The sequence below is a fragment of the Crocuta crocuta genome, unplaced genomic scaffold (genome assembly GCF_008692635.1).
Source record: "Crocuta crocuta isolate KB4526 unplaced genomic scaffold, BGI_CrCroc_1.0 scaffold2186, whole genome shotgun sequence".
Lineage (NCBI taxonomy): Eukaryota > Metazoa > Chordata > Mammalia > Carnivora > Hyaenidae > Crocuta > Crocuta crocuta.
Genome location: NW_027532252.1, coordinates 57,296 through 72,081, shown reverse-complemented (window position 1 = coordinate 72,081; position 14,786 = coordinate 57,296).

Genomic DNA, 14,786 nt, shown 5'->3' with positions numbered 1-14,786 from the left:
TGGGCTGCCTTTAAGTGAAAGAATTAAAAAATTATTTTAATTTTAAGTTATTTATTTTAAAAATTAAATTAAAACATTTTTTTAGAGAGAGTGCATGAGCAAGGGAGAGGGGCAGAGGGAGAGAGAGAATCTTAAGCAGGCTCCATGCTCAGTGTGGAGCCTGATGTGGGGCTCGATCCCATGACCTTGCAATCATGACCTGAGCCGTAATCAAGAGTTGGATGCTCAAGCAACTAAGCCACCCAGGCACCCCACATTTTTTAAATTAAAAAAAAAAAGAGGGGCACCTGGATGACTCAGTCAGTTGAGCATGCAACTGTTAATTTCAGCTCAGGTCATGATCTCTTGGTTTGTGAGATTGAGCCCTGAGTTGGGCTCTGCACTGACAGTGACAGTGCAGAGCCTGCTTGGGATTCTCTCTCTCCCTCTCTCACTGCCCGTCCCCTGCTTGTACTCTCTCTGTCTATTTTAAAATAAAAATAAACATCTAAAAAAAAAGGAGGGACTGGGAAAGGGTCTATACAAGTAAGGGACTCCAAAGCACTAAGCTTCATTAACTTCACAAGTAACTCTGCCTCTAAGTGAATTACTATGTACCAGACTCTATGCTAGGCCCTGGGAACAGAGGATGGATAAATCACAGTGATGAGAAAGCCTATTGGAAAGCCTTCTCTCTGACTTTCCTTATCTCCTTTTCTTCCGTCAGCCCAGCATACAACTGAAGATTTATTTTCCTGAATCACTGCTATATCACTTTGATACTCCTCTTTTAAAAACCTTTCATTGACTTTCCATGGCCTGAAGGAGTTCTTATTTTCTATCAGCCATCATAATCAGTTGATGAGGGGTGTGTGTGTGTGTGTGTGTGTGTGTGTGTGTGTGTGTGTGTTGGGGGGGGATGCTTGGCCCCCAGACCTAAACCTTCTGAATCAGAGTCATTGGACTTCGGGCTGTAATTCATTTTAAACACTCTCTTCAGGTGATTCTNGTGTGTGTGTGTGTGTGTGTGTGTGTGTGTGTGTGTGTGTTGGGGGGGGATGCTTGGCCCCCAGACCTAAACCTTCTGAATCAGAGTCATTGGACTTCGGGCTGTAATTCATTTTAAACACTCTCTTCAGGTGATTCTGATGCAGGTGGCTACACTTTCTTAGTAGCTAATGGGCTAAGGCCAAAGCTCCTTAATATGGGACATCATCCATAGTCTTGACCTATTTGCCTCCTTATTTTTCAACATAGATCGTCCATTCTAGCCATTGTTTCTCAAGCATGCTTTACACTTTCTGACTCTATAGAACCTTTGATCCCGTTTCCCCATCTGGCTGAAATGCCCTTTCTTTCCTCACTGCCTCTCTAAACCTTAGCCATTCCTGAAGTTCTAATTCAGGTTTAGTCTCTTTCTCGGTGGCTTCTCTGACCCAACAGCCCATAGCCTTCACACTCCCAGAGTACTCATCAGCAACCTTGTCATGTTTATTGCACTAATATACTTCTTAGACAGATCTGTTAGCTCAACCAGGCCATAAACTCAGTGTAGGGCCCATTCCTTTACCTTTTTGTATCTCCCAAGGGCCTTGCCCGAGCAGGCAGAAGAACAAAAGGAGGAGGCAGGAAAGAGTGTTTATGCTCATAATGGAGCATATTTCTTGTCCTTTATATTCTCATTTAGTAGAGCATAACAAATTCCCAAACAACTACTTTTCAATGAACAACACAGATTTGGTTCATAAATACAGGTTCCAAAAATACATTGAATATAAAAACCTCTTTGGCTCAGATTCTCCTGTCGCAGGAAGGTATTCAGTGATATACTACTGGATACTGGCTGCTATTTTAGTAAATATTTCAGGAATCAGTTTATTCTGTGCTATGATTTTTAAATTTTTACCCAAGGTTGTATTTCATGTTTTGTTGCTCTTGAAGGAGTTTATCTGCATGCTGAAATAGTGTACTCCTGGGCTATTGGAAAAGAAACTCCACCACCAACATATAGCTAGAGGTTGCATTGAGGTTTACTAATGATTATGACATTATACTTATCAAAGTTTAAGAGGAGCATTCCAGAGTCACTCTCTCATTAGCATGTTCACACAAGATAAGTATAATATCTACATTTTTTAAAGGAGGGCAAACAGGCAGAGGTTTAATAAGACATGGTCAGATGGGGCGCCTGGGTTGCTCAGTCAGTGAAACTTCCAACTCTTGATTTTGGTTCAGGTCATGATCTCACAGTTTGTGAGATTAAGTCCCATGTTAGGCTCTGTGCTACAGCAGGGAGCCTGCTTAGGATTCTCTGTCTCCCTCTCTCTCTCCGCCCCTTCCCCCCCTCAAAATAAATAAATAAACATTAAACAAAAGAAAAGAAAAAGCCATGATCAGGCAGTGAGATTAATCTTGCTGAAAATTGAGTTTATGGAGCCTTGGTTTTTCTATTTCTATTGTTTAGTATATTGAGTTTCAAACTGTTTTCCAGAGTCTTAGGGTTCTACAGAGTTACTCTGATGGCCACTGAGAGCTAGGGTCTGGTGGTTAGTGCTGATATTGTTGTAAGAGACAGAGAAGTTTTCAAATTCCATTTGGCTTCTGCCTTCATCCCAAAGGGTAGAACTCTGCATGGTAAGAGTGAATCCAATATCAAGATAAAAGTTGAGCCTGTGACCTTAAGTCTCTTGGCACAGTTTATATCCCAGGGGACTGATCACAGATGGGATTATAGCACTGGTGTTTAGAAATCTTTAAGGAATCGTGAAAATGGACTGGGTCTGTAAACAAACTGGGAGAGTAACAGATATTGTTCTGATTTGCAAAATGGAAGACGGTAGATTCTGTGAACTATAGACTCATAAACTCAACATTTTTTTTTTCATACGTGAACTCTACACCTAACGTGGGGCTTGAACTCACAACCCTAAGATCAAGGGTCACATGCTCTACCCACTGAGCCAGCCAGGTGCCCCAAGACTGATAAACTTAACTTCTATTATTTCTGTTTTCAATGTCATTGACTTCCACTATTTATTTCCTTCTCTTTGCTTGCTTTGAGTTTGTTTTTAGTTTCTTTCCTTTTTTTTTTTATTACTTGTTTTTGAGAGGGACAGTGTGAGCAGAGGAGGGGAAGAGAGAGAGGGAAATAGAGGATCTGAAGTGGGCTTTGTGCTGTCAGCAGAGAGCCCCAACCATGCTGGGCTCAAACTCACAAACTGAGATCATGACCTGGGCCAAAATCAGACACTTTGAACCAACTGAGCCATCCAGGTGCCCCTGTTTTTAGTTTCTTAAGTTAGGCCTTTAGGTTATTGAGACTTTTTCTCTTTTCTTTTTTTTTTCTAAATTTTAATTAATTTATTATTGTTTAAAATTTTTGACAGAGAGAAAGCAAGAGAGAGAGCACGAGTAGGGGAAGGGCAGAGAGAGAGAGAATCTTAAGCAGGCTCCACACCCAGAACAGAGCCCAATCTCACAACTGACCATGAGATCATGACCTGAGCCAAAATCAAGAGTCAGAGGGCTTAACCAACTGAGCCACCCAGGTGCCCCTTCTCTTTTATAATATGAGCATTTAATCCTATAAATTTCTTGTTAGCACTTCTTTAGCTATATCCCTCAAAGTTTAATGTTTTTTTTATTTTCATTCAATTCAGTGTATTATTTTAATTTCTTTGAGACCTATTCTTTGCCTTAAGGATTATTTAGATTTTTATTTGTTTCCAAATGTTTGGAGATTTTCCTGTTATCTCTCTGTTATTGATTTTGTTTATCTTGGTATATGTTCCATGGACATGTGAAAAGAATGTGTGTCCTGCTATTGTGGACTGGTGTGTTCTATAAATGCCAATTAGACCCTGCTGGTTGATGGTATTGTTGAGTGCTCTATGCTTGCTGATTTTCTGCCTAGTTCTGTCAGTTTTTGAAACAAGAGTTTTGTAGTCTTCCATTACAATTTTTTGTCTGTTTCTCCTTTCATTCTGTCAGTATTTGCTTCATATATTTTGCAGTCTGCTGTTGGGGGCATAAATATTGGGAATGTGTTATGTCACCTTAGTGGACTGACACTTTTATTATGTAATGTCCTCTCCCTCTTTATCTCTGATAATTTTCATTGCTCTGGTCTACTTTATTTGATATTAATATAGCCACACTTGCTTTCCTTTGTTTAATATATGCACGATGTAACTTTTTCTAGCCTTTTACTTCCAACATACATATATTCTGTTATTTGAAGTGAGTTTCTTTTATAAGCATATCACTGTGTCATATTTGGAAACTATTCTACTTTGTCTTTTAACTTGTGTATGTAGACTGTATACATTTAATGTAATTATTGATATGTTAGGGCTTATGTGTAGCATTTTTTGTTTTCTGTTCTCTCTGTTTTTCACTTTTGTGTTTATTTTTCCTTCGTTCTTTTGCTTTACTCATACCTTCTTTAGAATTCCATTTTGATTTATCTATGTTATTTTCCACCTTTATTGAGCCATAATTCACATACTAAACAATTTGGTCATTTTAAGTACACAATTCGATGGTTTTTAGTATATTAACTGTGTAATCTCACCACATATATAGTGAGAGAGCCTATTTTGGATATTTCATGGATGGAATCATATAATATGTGGTCTTTTGTGACTGCCTTTACTTAGCATGTTTTCAAGGTTCATCTATGTTGTAACTCATTCTTCTTATGATTGGCAACATTCCATTAGACCGAGATACAATACTTGTTTATCCCTTCATCATTTGATGGGTATTTGAGTTAATTCTGCTATTTGGCTATGACGAATCATGCTGCTATGAACTTTTCTGTGCAAGTTTTTGTGTGGATGTGTTTTCATTTCTCTTGGGCATATACCTAGGAGGAGTAGAATTGCTTGGTCAAATGGTAACTCTATGCTTAACTTTCTGAGGAATTTCCAGATTGTTTTCCAAAGTGGCTGTACAGTTTGATATTCCCACCAGTAGTATATGAGGGTTATGGCTTTATATTCTCACCAAACTCAGTCTAATTATCCTTTTCCTTTTTGTGTAGCCATCCCAGTAGGTATGAAGTGGTACCTCATTGTGACTTTTATTTATATTTCCCTGATAATGAATGACATTGAACATTGTTTCTTGTGCTTATTGTCTGTATCTTTGGAGAAATGTCTGTTTAGATCACTTGCTGATTTTAAAAATTAGGTTGTCATTTTATTATTGTGTTTTAATTGTTCTTTATATATTCTAGGTATGAGTCCCTTATTAGGTTTATGATTTGTAAAAATGTTCTCCCTCTCTGTGAGCTGTCTCCACTTTCTTCATAGAGTTATAAGAAACAAAAGTTTCTTAAAAATTTTTATGAAGTTTAAATTACTTTTTTTTCTTTTGTTGCTTGCATTTTTGGCATCATATCTAAGATTCCACTGAAAAATCCAAGGTCATGAATATTTACTTCTATTTCTAAGAGTTTTATAGTTTTGGCTCTTTAAAACATGTTTTTAAGTTTATTTTGAGAGCGAGAAAATGAGAGAGAGTATGTGAGCAAGGGGGTTGGGGCAGAGAGAGAGGGAGAGACAGAATCCCAAGCAGGCTCCTTACTGTCCGCACAGAGCCCAATGTGGGACTCGATCACACGACCCTGAGATCATGACCTGAGCTGTAATCAAGAGTCAGCCGCTTTAACCACCTGAGCCACCCAGGCACCTCTATGGTTTTGACTCTTATATTTAGGCCTTTGATTCATTTTGAATTTTTGTATGTTGTGTGGTATACAGATCCAACTCCATTTTTTAATATGTGGCTATCAAGTTGTCCATGCACCATTTGTTGAAAAGACTGTTCTTTCCCACTGAATTATATTGGTAACTTTATTGAAAATCAACTGACCATAGATACATGGGCTTTTTTCTACATTCTCAATTATATTCCACCGATCTATGAATCTGTTCTTATGCCAGTACCATGCTGTCTTGATTACTGTTGTTTTGTAGTAGATTTTGAACTCAGGAAATTTTAAGTCCAATTTTTGTTCTTTTCTAAGATTATTTTGGCTATTATGGGTTCCCTGAGTTTCCATAGGAATTTTAGGATCAGTTTGTTAATGTCTACAAAATAGACAGTTGATATTTTGATATAGGTTAAATGGAATCTTTAGGTCAGTTGGAGGAGTACTACTATCTTAACAATATTATGTCTTCCAATCTGTGATGACTAATTTTATGCATCAATTTGGCTAGGCCATAGTACCCAGATGTTTGGTCAAATATAAGTGTGGATGTTGCTTGGAATATATTTTTCGATGCCCTTCATAATGTGAATGGACTTCATCTAATCAGTTGGAAGGTTTAAGAGAGAAAAGACTGACCTCCCCATAAGAAAGGATTCTGTCTGCCGACTGTCTTCACACTCAAGCATCACTTCTTCCCTGGGTGCCCAGCGAGTTTTGAATTTCTTTTATTAACTTTATTCCTAAATGTTGTGCTCTTTTTGATGGTATTATAAATGGAATTGTTTTAATTTCATTTTCATATTGTTTATTGCAAAAGTATAGAAAGACAACTGATTTTTACATATTTGTCTTCTATTTTGCAACTTTGCTTAAGTTGTTTATTAATTCTTATAGTTTTTCAAAAATGGATACTTTTGGGGGGGCACCTGGACGGCTCAGTTGGTTAAGTGTTGGGCTCTTGATCTCAGCTCAGGTATACTTAAAAAAATGGGTTCTTTGGGGGTGCCTGGCTCACTTATTCAGGAGAGCATGTGACTCATGATCATAGGGTTGTGAGTTCAAGCCCCACCCATGTTGGGTGTGGAGCCTACTAAAAAAAATGGATTGTTTAGGATTTTCTACATACTACATGATGTCATGTGCAAATAGAGATAGTTTTACTTCATCCTTTCCAATCTAGATATGTTTTGTTTCATTTTCTAGACTAGGTGTCCTGGTTAGAACTTCTGGTAAAAATTTTGAATAGAAGTGGTGAGAGCAGAGATTCTTGGCCTTGTTACTAGTTTTAGAGGGAAAACACCCATCTCTCACCGTTAAGTAGGATGTTACCTATAGAAGTTTTGTAGATGCTTTTTATCAGACTGAGGGTTTCTATTCATAGTTTGAGTATTACTGATATGAAAAGGTGCTGGAGTTTGTCAGATGTTTTATCTGCATCTATTGAGAAAATCCATGTGTTTTTTGTTTTTTAATTCTGTTTACATGATATATTCATTGATTTTTTTCAAGTCAATATACCCTCATGTTCATGGGATAAGTCCCAGCTAGCTGTGGTATAGAATTCTTTCTATATGTTGATGGATTTGGTTTGCTAATATTTTGTAGAAGATTTTTGAATCTATATTCTTAAGAGATATTGGTACGTAGACTTTTTTTTTCACATCATGTCATCATCTGATTTTAGTATCAGTGTAACAAGGGAGTCATAGAATGAGTTGGGAAATGTTCCCTCTTCAATTTTGGGGGAAAAGTTTTCAAGAATCAACATGAATTCTTTAAGTATTTGGCACAATTTACTGTAAAGTCACATGGTCCTGGGCTTTTCTTTGTTGGGAAGGGTTTGATTACTGATTCAATTTCTTGTTAAAAGTCTACCCATATTTTTTGTTTGTTATTGAATCAGTTTTGGTCATTTGTGTTTCCTAGAAATGTATCCATTTCACTTGTTATCTAATTTATTGACCTGAAACTTTTTTTCTAATTGCTTTTATTTCTATAATGTCTCTTAGCTTGGGCTGCTCTAGCAAAGTACCACAGACTGGGTGGCTTATAAACAACGGACAGTTATTTCTCACAGTTCTGGAGGCAAGAAGTCTGAGATAAGGAGGCTGAGCATAGTTGAATTCTGGAGAGGCCCTCTTCTTGGTTGTGGACTGCTGACTTCTCATGGTGATCTCACATGGCAGCAGTGGTCAGGGAACCTCTCTGGGGTCTCTTTTATAGGGACACTCATTCCATTCATGAGAGCTCCCGATGACCCCACCTCCAAATACCATCATGTTGGGGATTAGGTCTCAGAATAGGAATCTGGAGGGGAACACAAACACAGTCTCTAGCAGCTCCCTTTTTTATTTCTGATTCTAGTAATTTGGGTCTTCTCTCTCTTTCTTGATCAGTCTAGCTAAAAGTTTGTCAATTTTGTTGATCTTGTCAGAGAACCAAATCTTGGCTTTATTGATTTTTCTTTATTGTTTTTCTATTTTCTATTTTACCTTTGATCTAATCTTTATTATTTTTTTAACCTCTGTTTGCTTTAGGTTTAGTTTGCTCTTCTTTTCCCAGTGCCTGAAGGTGGAAGGTTAGCTTATTGATCTGAGATCCTTCTTTAAAAAAAAAGAAAAAAGGCATTTATAGCTATAAAATCCTGTTAAGCACTGTTTTTACTGGATCATATAAGGTTTGGTATTTGTGTTATCATTTTCATTTATCTCAGAGTATTTTCTAATTTCCCTTATGATTTCTTATTTGACCTATTGATTATTTAGGAATGTGGTGTTTAATTGTACATGTTTGTGAACATACCAAATTTACTTCTGTTAGGGATTTACAATTTTGTTCTATTGTAGTTGGAGAAGGTACTTTGTATGATTTCTGTTTCTTAAAGGTATTGACGCTTGTTTTATGGCCACCATGTGGTTTACTGTGGGGAATATTCCATGTGCACTTGAGAAGAATGTGTACCTTGCTGTTCTTGGGAGGCGTGTCCTATATATATCCATTAGGTATAGATATTTTGTAGTGTTATTCAGTTCTTCTATTTCCTTGGTAATATTCTGTCTTGTTGTTCTCTCCATTATTGAAAATGCATTTTTTAGTCCCTAAGTATTATTGTAGAATTGATTGTTTATTAATTTCTGTCTGATTTTGCTTCATGTAATTTGGTGCTCTATAGTTGGGTGTGTATGTTTATAATTGTTATAAAATCCTGATGGAGTGTCCCTTTTATCATTGTAAAATATCTCCCTTTCTCTCTAAAAGCACTTTTTCATTTTAAAGTATATTTTGTCCAATATTAGCAGAGCCATTCCAGCTTTCTTACTGTTGCTGTTTGCATGATAGATTTTTTCCCATCCTTTTACTGTCAGTCTATTTATATGTTTTTTTTTAATGTTTTATTTATTTTTGAGAGAGAGATAGAGACAGCATAAGCAGGGGACGGTCAGAGAGAGAAGGAGACACAGAATATGAAGACAGGCTCCAGGATCTGAACTAGCTGTCAGCACAACGCCCGATGCGGAGCTCAAACCCACGAACCTTGAGATCATGACCTGAGCCGAAGTTGGACGCTTAAACAACTGAGCCACCCAGGCGCCCCTGTGTTTTTTTAATTAAAATTTTTTTGTTTTATTTTTTTTTTGCGAGAGAAAGAGACACAGCACGAGCAGGGGAGGGGCAGAGAGACAGACAGAATCTGAAGCAGGCTCCAGGCTTTGAGCTGTCAGCACAGAGCCTGACATGAGGCTTGAACTCATGAGCAGTGAGTTCATGACCTGAGCCGAAGTCAGTGGCTTAACTGATTGAGCCACCCAGGTGCTCCAGTCTATTTACATCTTTGAATGTTAAGTGTGCCCTATAGACAACACAGAGTTAGAGCTTGGTTTTTATCCATTTTGATAAACTCTGCCTTTTAATATGTTGTTATTGATATGATTTTGTTTATACTATTTTTACTTTGTTTTCTATATGTCCCTTGCCTCTTTGTTACTCTCTCATGTACTGCTTTCTTTTACATAAGTGAATATTTTCTAATGTAAAATGTTAACTTCTTTAATTTTTTCCATGATAGTTTTGAATTATTTCCTTTGTGGTTCCTTTGTGGTCCCTTAGGCTTACCATATACATCTCATCAGAATCTGCTTTAGGGGACGCCTGGGTGGTTCGGTTGGTTAAGTGTCCGACTTCGTTTCAGGTCATGATCTCAGGGTTCGTGGGTTCGAGCCCCGCATCGGGCTCTGTGCTGACAGCTCAGAGCCTGGAGCCTGCTTCGGATTCTGTGTCTCCCTCTCTCTCTGCCCCTCCCTCACTCGTGCTCCATCTCTCTCTGTCTCAAAACTGAATAAACTACAAACAAAAAATTTAAAAAGAAAGAAAGAAAAAAAATTTAGAGAATCTGCTTCAAATGTATGCTAATTTGTTTCCAGCGAGGCATAGAAAGGTTACTCCTATGTAGCTCTATTCCCTGTTTCCTCATTTTGTGCTATTATCATTACATGTATTATATATGTTAAAAGCACAACACAGTGTATAATTATTACTTCACACAATTTTATATATTTTAAAGAAACAGGATCAAGAGAAACATGCATATATATGTTTAGCTTTTGTTATATTGACCTAATTTCCCATTTCTGGTTTCTTCATTTATCCCTGTTGATCCACGTTACCATGTAGTACAGTTCTGACCCCTACCACCTCCTCTGCGTTATTGGCAAACCTATTACATTTCTATGTATTGTAGTCCCTTCAGTGCAATTATACGTGTATTTTGTTAATTATTTTTTAAATTGGTTAAGACAAGAAAGGGAAGAAACATGAATTTATACTGTCTTTTATAATGACATATAATTGCCTTTACAAGTACTCTTTGCTTTTTTTTTTCTTTTTTATTTGAAGTACTGTTTGGGTCACTTGCTTTCAGCCTAGTATTTCTTGTAAGGTAGATCTGCTAAGCCACAAATTCTCTCATGTTGCATTGATCAAGGAATGCCTTTATTTCACATTTATTATTCAGAGATAGCTTTGAGGGATATAAGATTCTTGGTTGATAGTTTTTTGTTATTATTTTGGCACTTTGAATAAGTTTTTATCCTGCCTTCTGGCCTCCATTGTTTCTGATGACAAGGCAGCTATTCATTTTATTGGAATTTCTTTATAAATGACTCTTTTTTTCTTGTTGCTCTCATGATTTTCTCCATGTCTTTTGGCTTTCAGCATTTTTATTATGATGTATCTTTTTGTGGATCTGGTTGCTTTTATTATATTTGAAATTCATTGAGCTTTTTAGATGTATAGACGAAAGTTTTTCATCACATTTGAAAATATTCGGCCATTATTTCTTTGAATATTTTTTCTGCTCCTTTGTCTCCTTCCTTCTGCATGTTGTATACTTTGCAGGGTCTCATATTTCTCTGAAGCTATTTTTTTAAATGTAATCTTTACACCCAATGTGGGGCTCAACCTCACAATCCTGAGATTGAATTACATGCTCTACCAAGCTAGTCAGGCTCCCCGACACTGCAGCTTTAATTTTCTTTTTTCCTCTGTGTTATTTTGATTTTTTGATTGCATAATATCTATATTTATACTTGCTCTTTCTTTCTTTCCTTCTTTTGTTCCCTCTTTCATTCTTTACCTCTTTCCTTCCTTCCTTCCTTCTTAATTCTTTTGGCAGTTCAAATTAACTGTGGAGCACCTCTAGTAAATTTTTCTTTTAACTTACAATTCTTTAAGCTGCAGAATTTCCATTTGGTTCTATTTTATTGTTTTAACCTTTTTTTAAAAGTATTTATTTATTTTGAGAGAGAGAGAGAGTGAGTTGGAGAGGGGCAGAGAGAGAGGGAGAGAGAGAGAATCCCAAGCAGGCTCCACACTGTCGTCACAGAGCCCCACGTGGGGCTCAACCTCACCCACCGTGAGATCACGATCTGAGCCAAAATTATGAGTCTGGTGCTTAACTGAGTGAGCTGCCCAGGCGACTCTATAGTTTCTGCCCTCTTATTGACAGTCCCTATTTGATGAGACATTGTCACCATACCTTTACTTATTTAAGCATATTTTTGTAGTGCTTTGAATATGTTTCTCCTGGCCACTTTGAAATCTTTGTCCATTAAATATGATGTCTGTCTACTCTCTGTCAATTTCTGTGGCCTGCTTTCCCCCCATCTATGGGTCAGACTTTACTGTTTCTTTGCATGTCTTATAATTTTTTGTTGGAAATAGGACATTTTAGGTAACATAGCAACTCTGGTTACAGGTCCACATTCCACCCCACCTGTGTGTACGTGGGGGTGCTTGTTATACTTAATTGTTTCTGGCTAACTGGATCATTTATTTTAACTGGATCATTTTTAACAAAATGTACTTCCTCTCTATTGTATATACTTCTGATAGGCACTTCTCGAGGACACAGCATTGGGCATGTGCACAGTCACCTTAGAATAATAGTTGTTTGGCAGGGCTCTCTTTGTCTCTTTCCCTGAACACACCCAGCTATTAAGCTCCACTAATTGCTGGCTGATTGTTCTATTATTTTCAACAATGTCCTGGAAAATAAATTGCCACACAGACTGATTCAATTAAAATCAGATCTTTTGTGGGGACAGTTTTTTTTTTAACTCTTTTTTTTCTACAGTCTTGTCACTTCAAACTTTTTCTCTTTCCTTCCTCCCTTCTTCCCTTTGTTCTTGCCTCCCTTCCTCCTTCTAATTTTTTCCTCCAGCCTTACAGAGATATAATTGACATGTAACATTGTGTAAGTTTAAAAATGATAACCACAGCAGGGTTCATTAACACTTTGATCACTTCACATAGTTATCAATTTTTGGTGCGGTGAGAACATTTAAGATTTATTCGCTCAGCAACTTTCAAATATATAAAATGTAGTGTTTTTCACTATAGTCTTCATGCTGTACATTAGATCTCCAGAACTTATCTTAAAATTGGAAGTGTGTACCCTTTGACCAACACGGTCACATTTCTCCCACCCCGAGGACCCTGGCAAAAACCATGCTACTCTATTGTATAAGTTTGGCTTTTTTAGATTTCACATGTAAGTGATATCATTCAGTATTTGTCTTTCTCTGACTTATTTCAGTTAGCATAATGCTTTCAAGGTCCAAATGTTGTTGCAAATGGCAGGCCTTCCTCCTGTCTCATAGCTGAATAATATTCCATCATGTGTGTCTGTGTGGCACATCTTAGTCCATTCATCCTTAGGCACTTAGGCAGTTTCAGTGTCGTGATTATTGGGAATCATGGTGCAATGAACGTGGGAGTCCAGATACCTCTTTGAAATCCTAATTTCATTTCCTTTGGATATACACCCAGAAGTGAGATTGCTACATCATGTGGTAGTTCTATTTTTAAGTTTTTGAACAGTCTCCATATTTTTTCCATAGTGGCAGTACCAATTTACATTCCTACCAACAGTGCATGAGGGTTCTATTTTCTCCACATTCTTACCAACACTTGTTATCTCTTGTCTTTTTGATAATAGCCATTCTAACAGGTGGTTTTCATTTGCATTTCCCTCATGATTAGTAATGTTGAGCCCCTTTTCATGTACCTATTGGCCATTTGTGTATCTTTGGGAAAATGTCTATTCAGTTCCTCTGGTCATTTTTAATTGGATTCTTAAGTTTCTTTTTGCTATTGGATTTTATGAGTTCCTTACGTGTTTTGTATATTAATCCCTTATCAGATAGTTGGTTAGAGATATTTTCTTCTATTCCATAGGCTGCCTTTTCATTTTACTGATTGATTTTTATTATTTATTTTTTTGCATTGGAGNTCTTTTGTAGCCTGTACTTTTGTGACCATATCCAAAAAATCATTGTCAAGACCAATGTTAAGGAGCTTTATTTCTGGTCTTTTTCTAGGAGTTATAAGGTTTTGGGTGTTATATTTATATCCTTAAAATATTTTGAGTGGGGGTGCCTGAGTGGCTCAGTCGGTTGAGTGTCCAATTCTTGGTTTCGGCTCAGGTCTTGATCTTGCAGTTCATGAGATGGAGCCCCACATCGGGCTCTGCTCTGACAGTGCAGAGCTTGCTTGAGATTCTCTCTCTCCCTCTGTCTCTGCCCCTCCCCAACGCATGCTACATCTCTCTCAAAATAAATAAACTAAAAATAAATATTTTGAGTTAATTTTTGTTAGTGGTATAAGACTGGGGCTCATTCTTTTGCATGTGATTATCCAGTTTTCCAAACATCATTTGTTAAAGAGACTATCATTTCCCCCTTGTCTATTCTTGGCTCCCTTTTCACATATTAGTTAACCATATATGAGAGGGTTTATTTTTGGGCTTTTAACTGTGTTCCGTTGGCGTATGTGCCTGGTTTTATGCCAGTACCATACTGTTTTGATTACTATAGCTTTGTAATGTAGTTTGAAATCAGGAATGTGATTTCTCCAGCTTTGTTCATTCTCAAAATTATTTTGTCTATTCAGGGTCTTTTGTGGTTCTACATGAGTTTTGGGATTGCTTGTTCTACTTCTGTGAAAAATGGCACTTGAATTTTGGTAGAGATTGCATTGAAATACATATGGCTTTGAGTAGGATGGAAATGTTAATATCCTTCTAACCTATAAACATGGGATATCTTTCCAATTATTTGTGTTTTCTTCAATTTCTTAAATCAATGTCTTACAGTTTTCGCAGTATAAATCTTCACTTCTTTGGTTAAATCTATTCCTAAGCTTTTCTTCTTTTGATAATATAAATGTGATTTTTAAAATTTCTTTTTCAGGCAGTTCATTTTTAGTGTACAGAAACTTGAGGAAAAGGAAGGTCTATTGTATTACCAATTTTTTTTACTCTTCCCATTATATTTTATTTCTTCCTAATGTTTCAAGATTCCTTCTCTTATTATTTACTTCCTGTTTCATTAATTTCCTTTAGCTATTCTTTTAGGATAGATCTGCTGGTGACACATTCTCTTAATTTCCCGTCATCTAAGATAGTCTTGCTGTCTCCTTTTCCTTAAATAATATTTTCACTGGATATGGAATTCTGGGTTGATGTTTCTTTGCTTAGCATTTAAAAATAAATGTGTGCCACTTCCTTCTGGCCTCAAGGTAGAGTCACGAT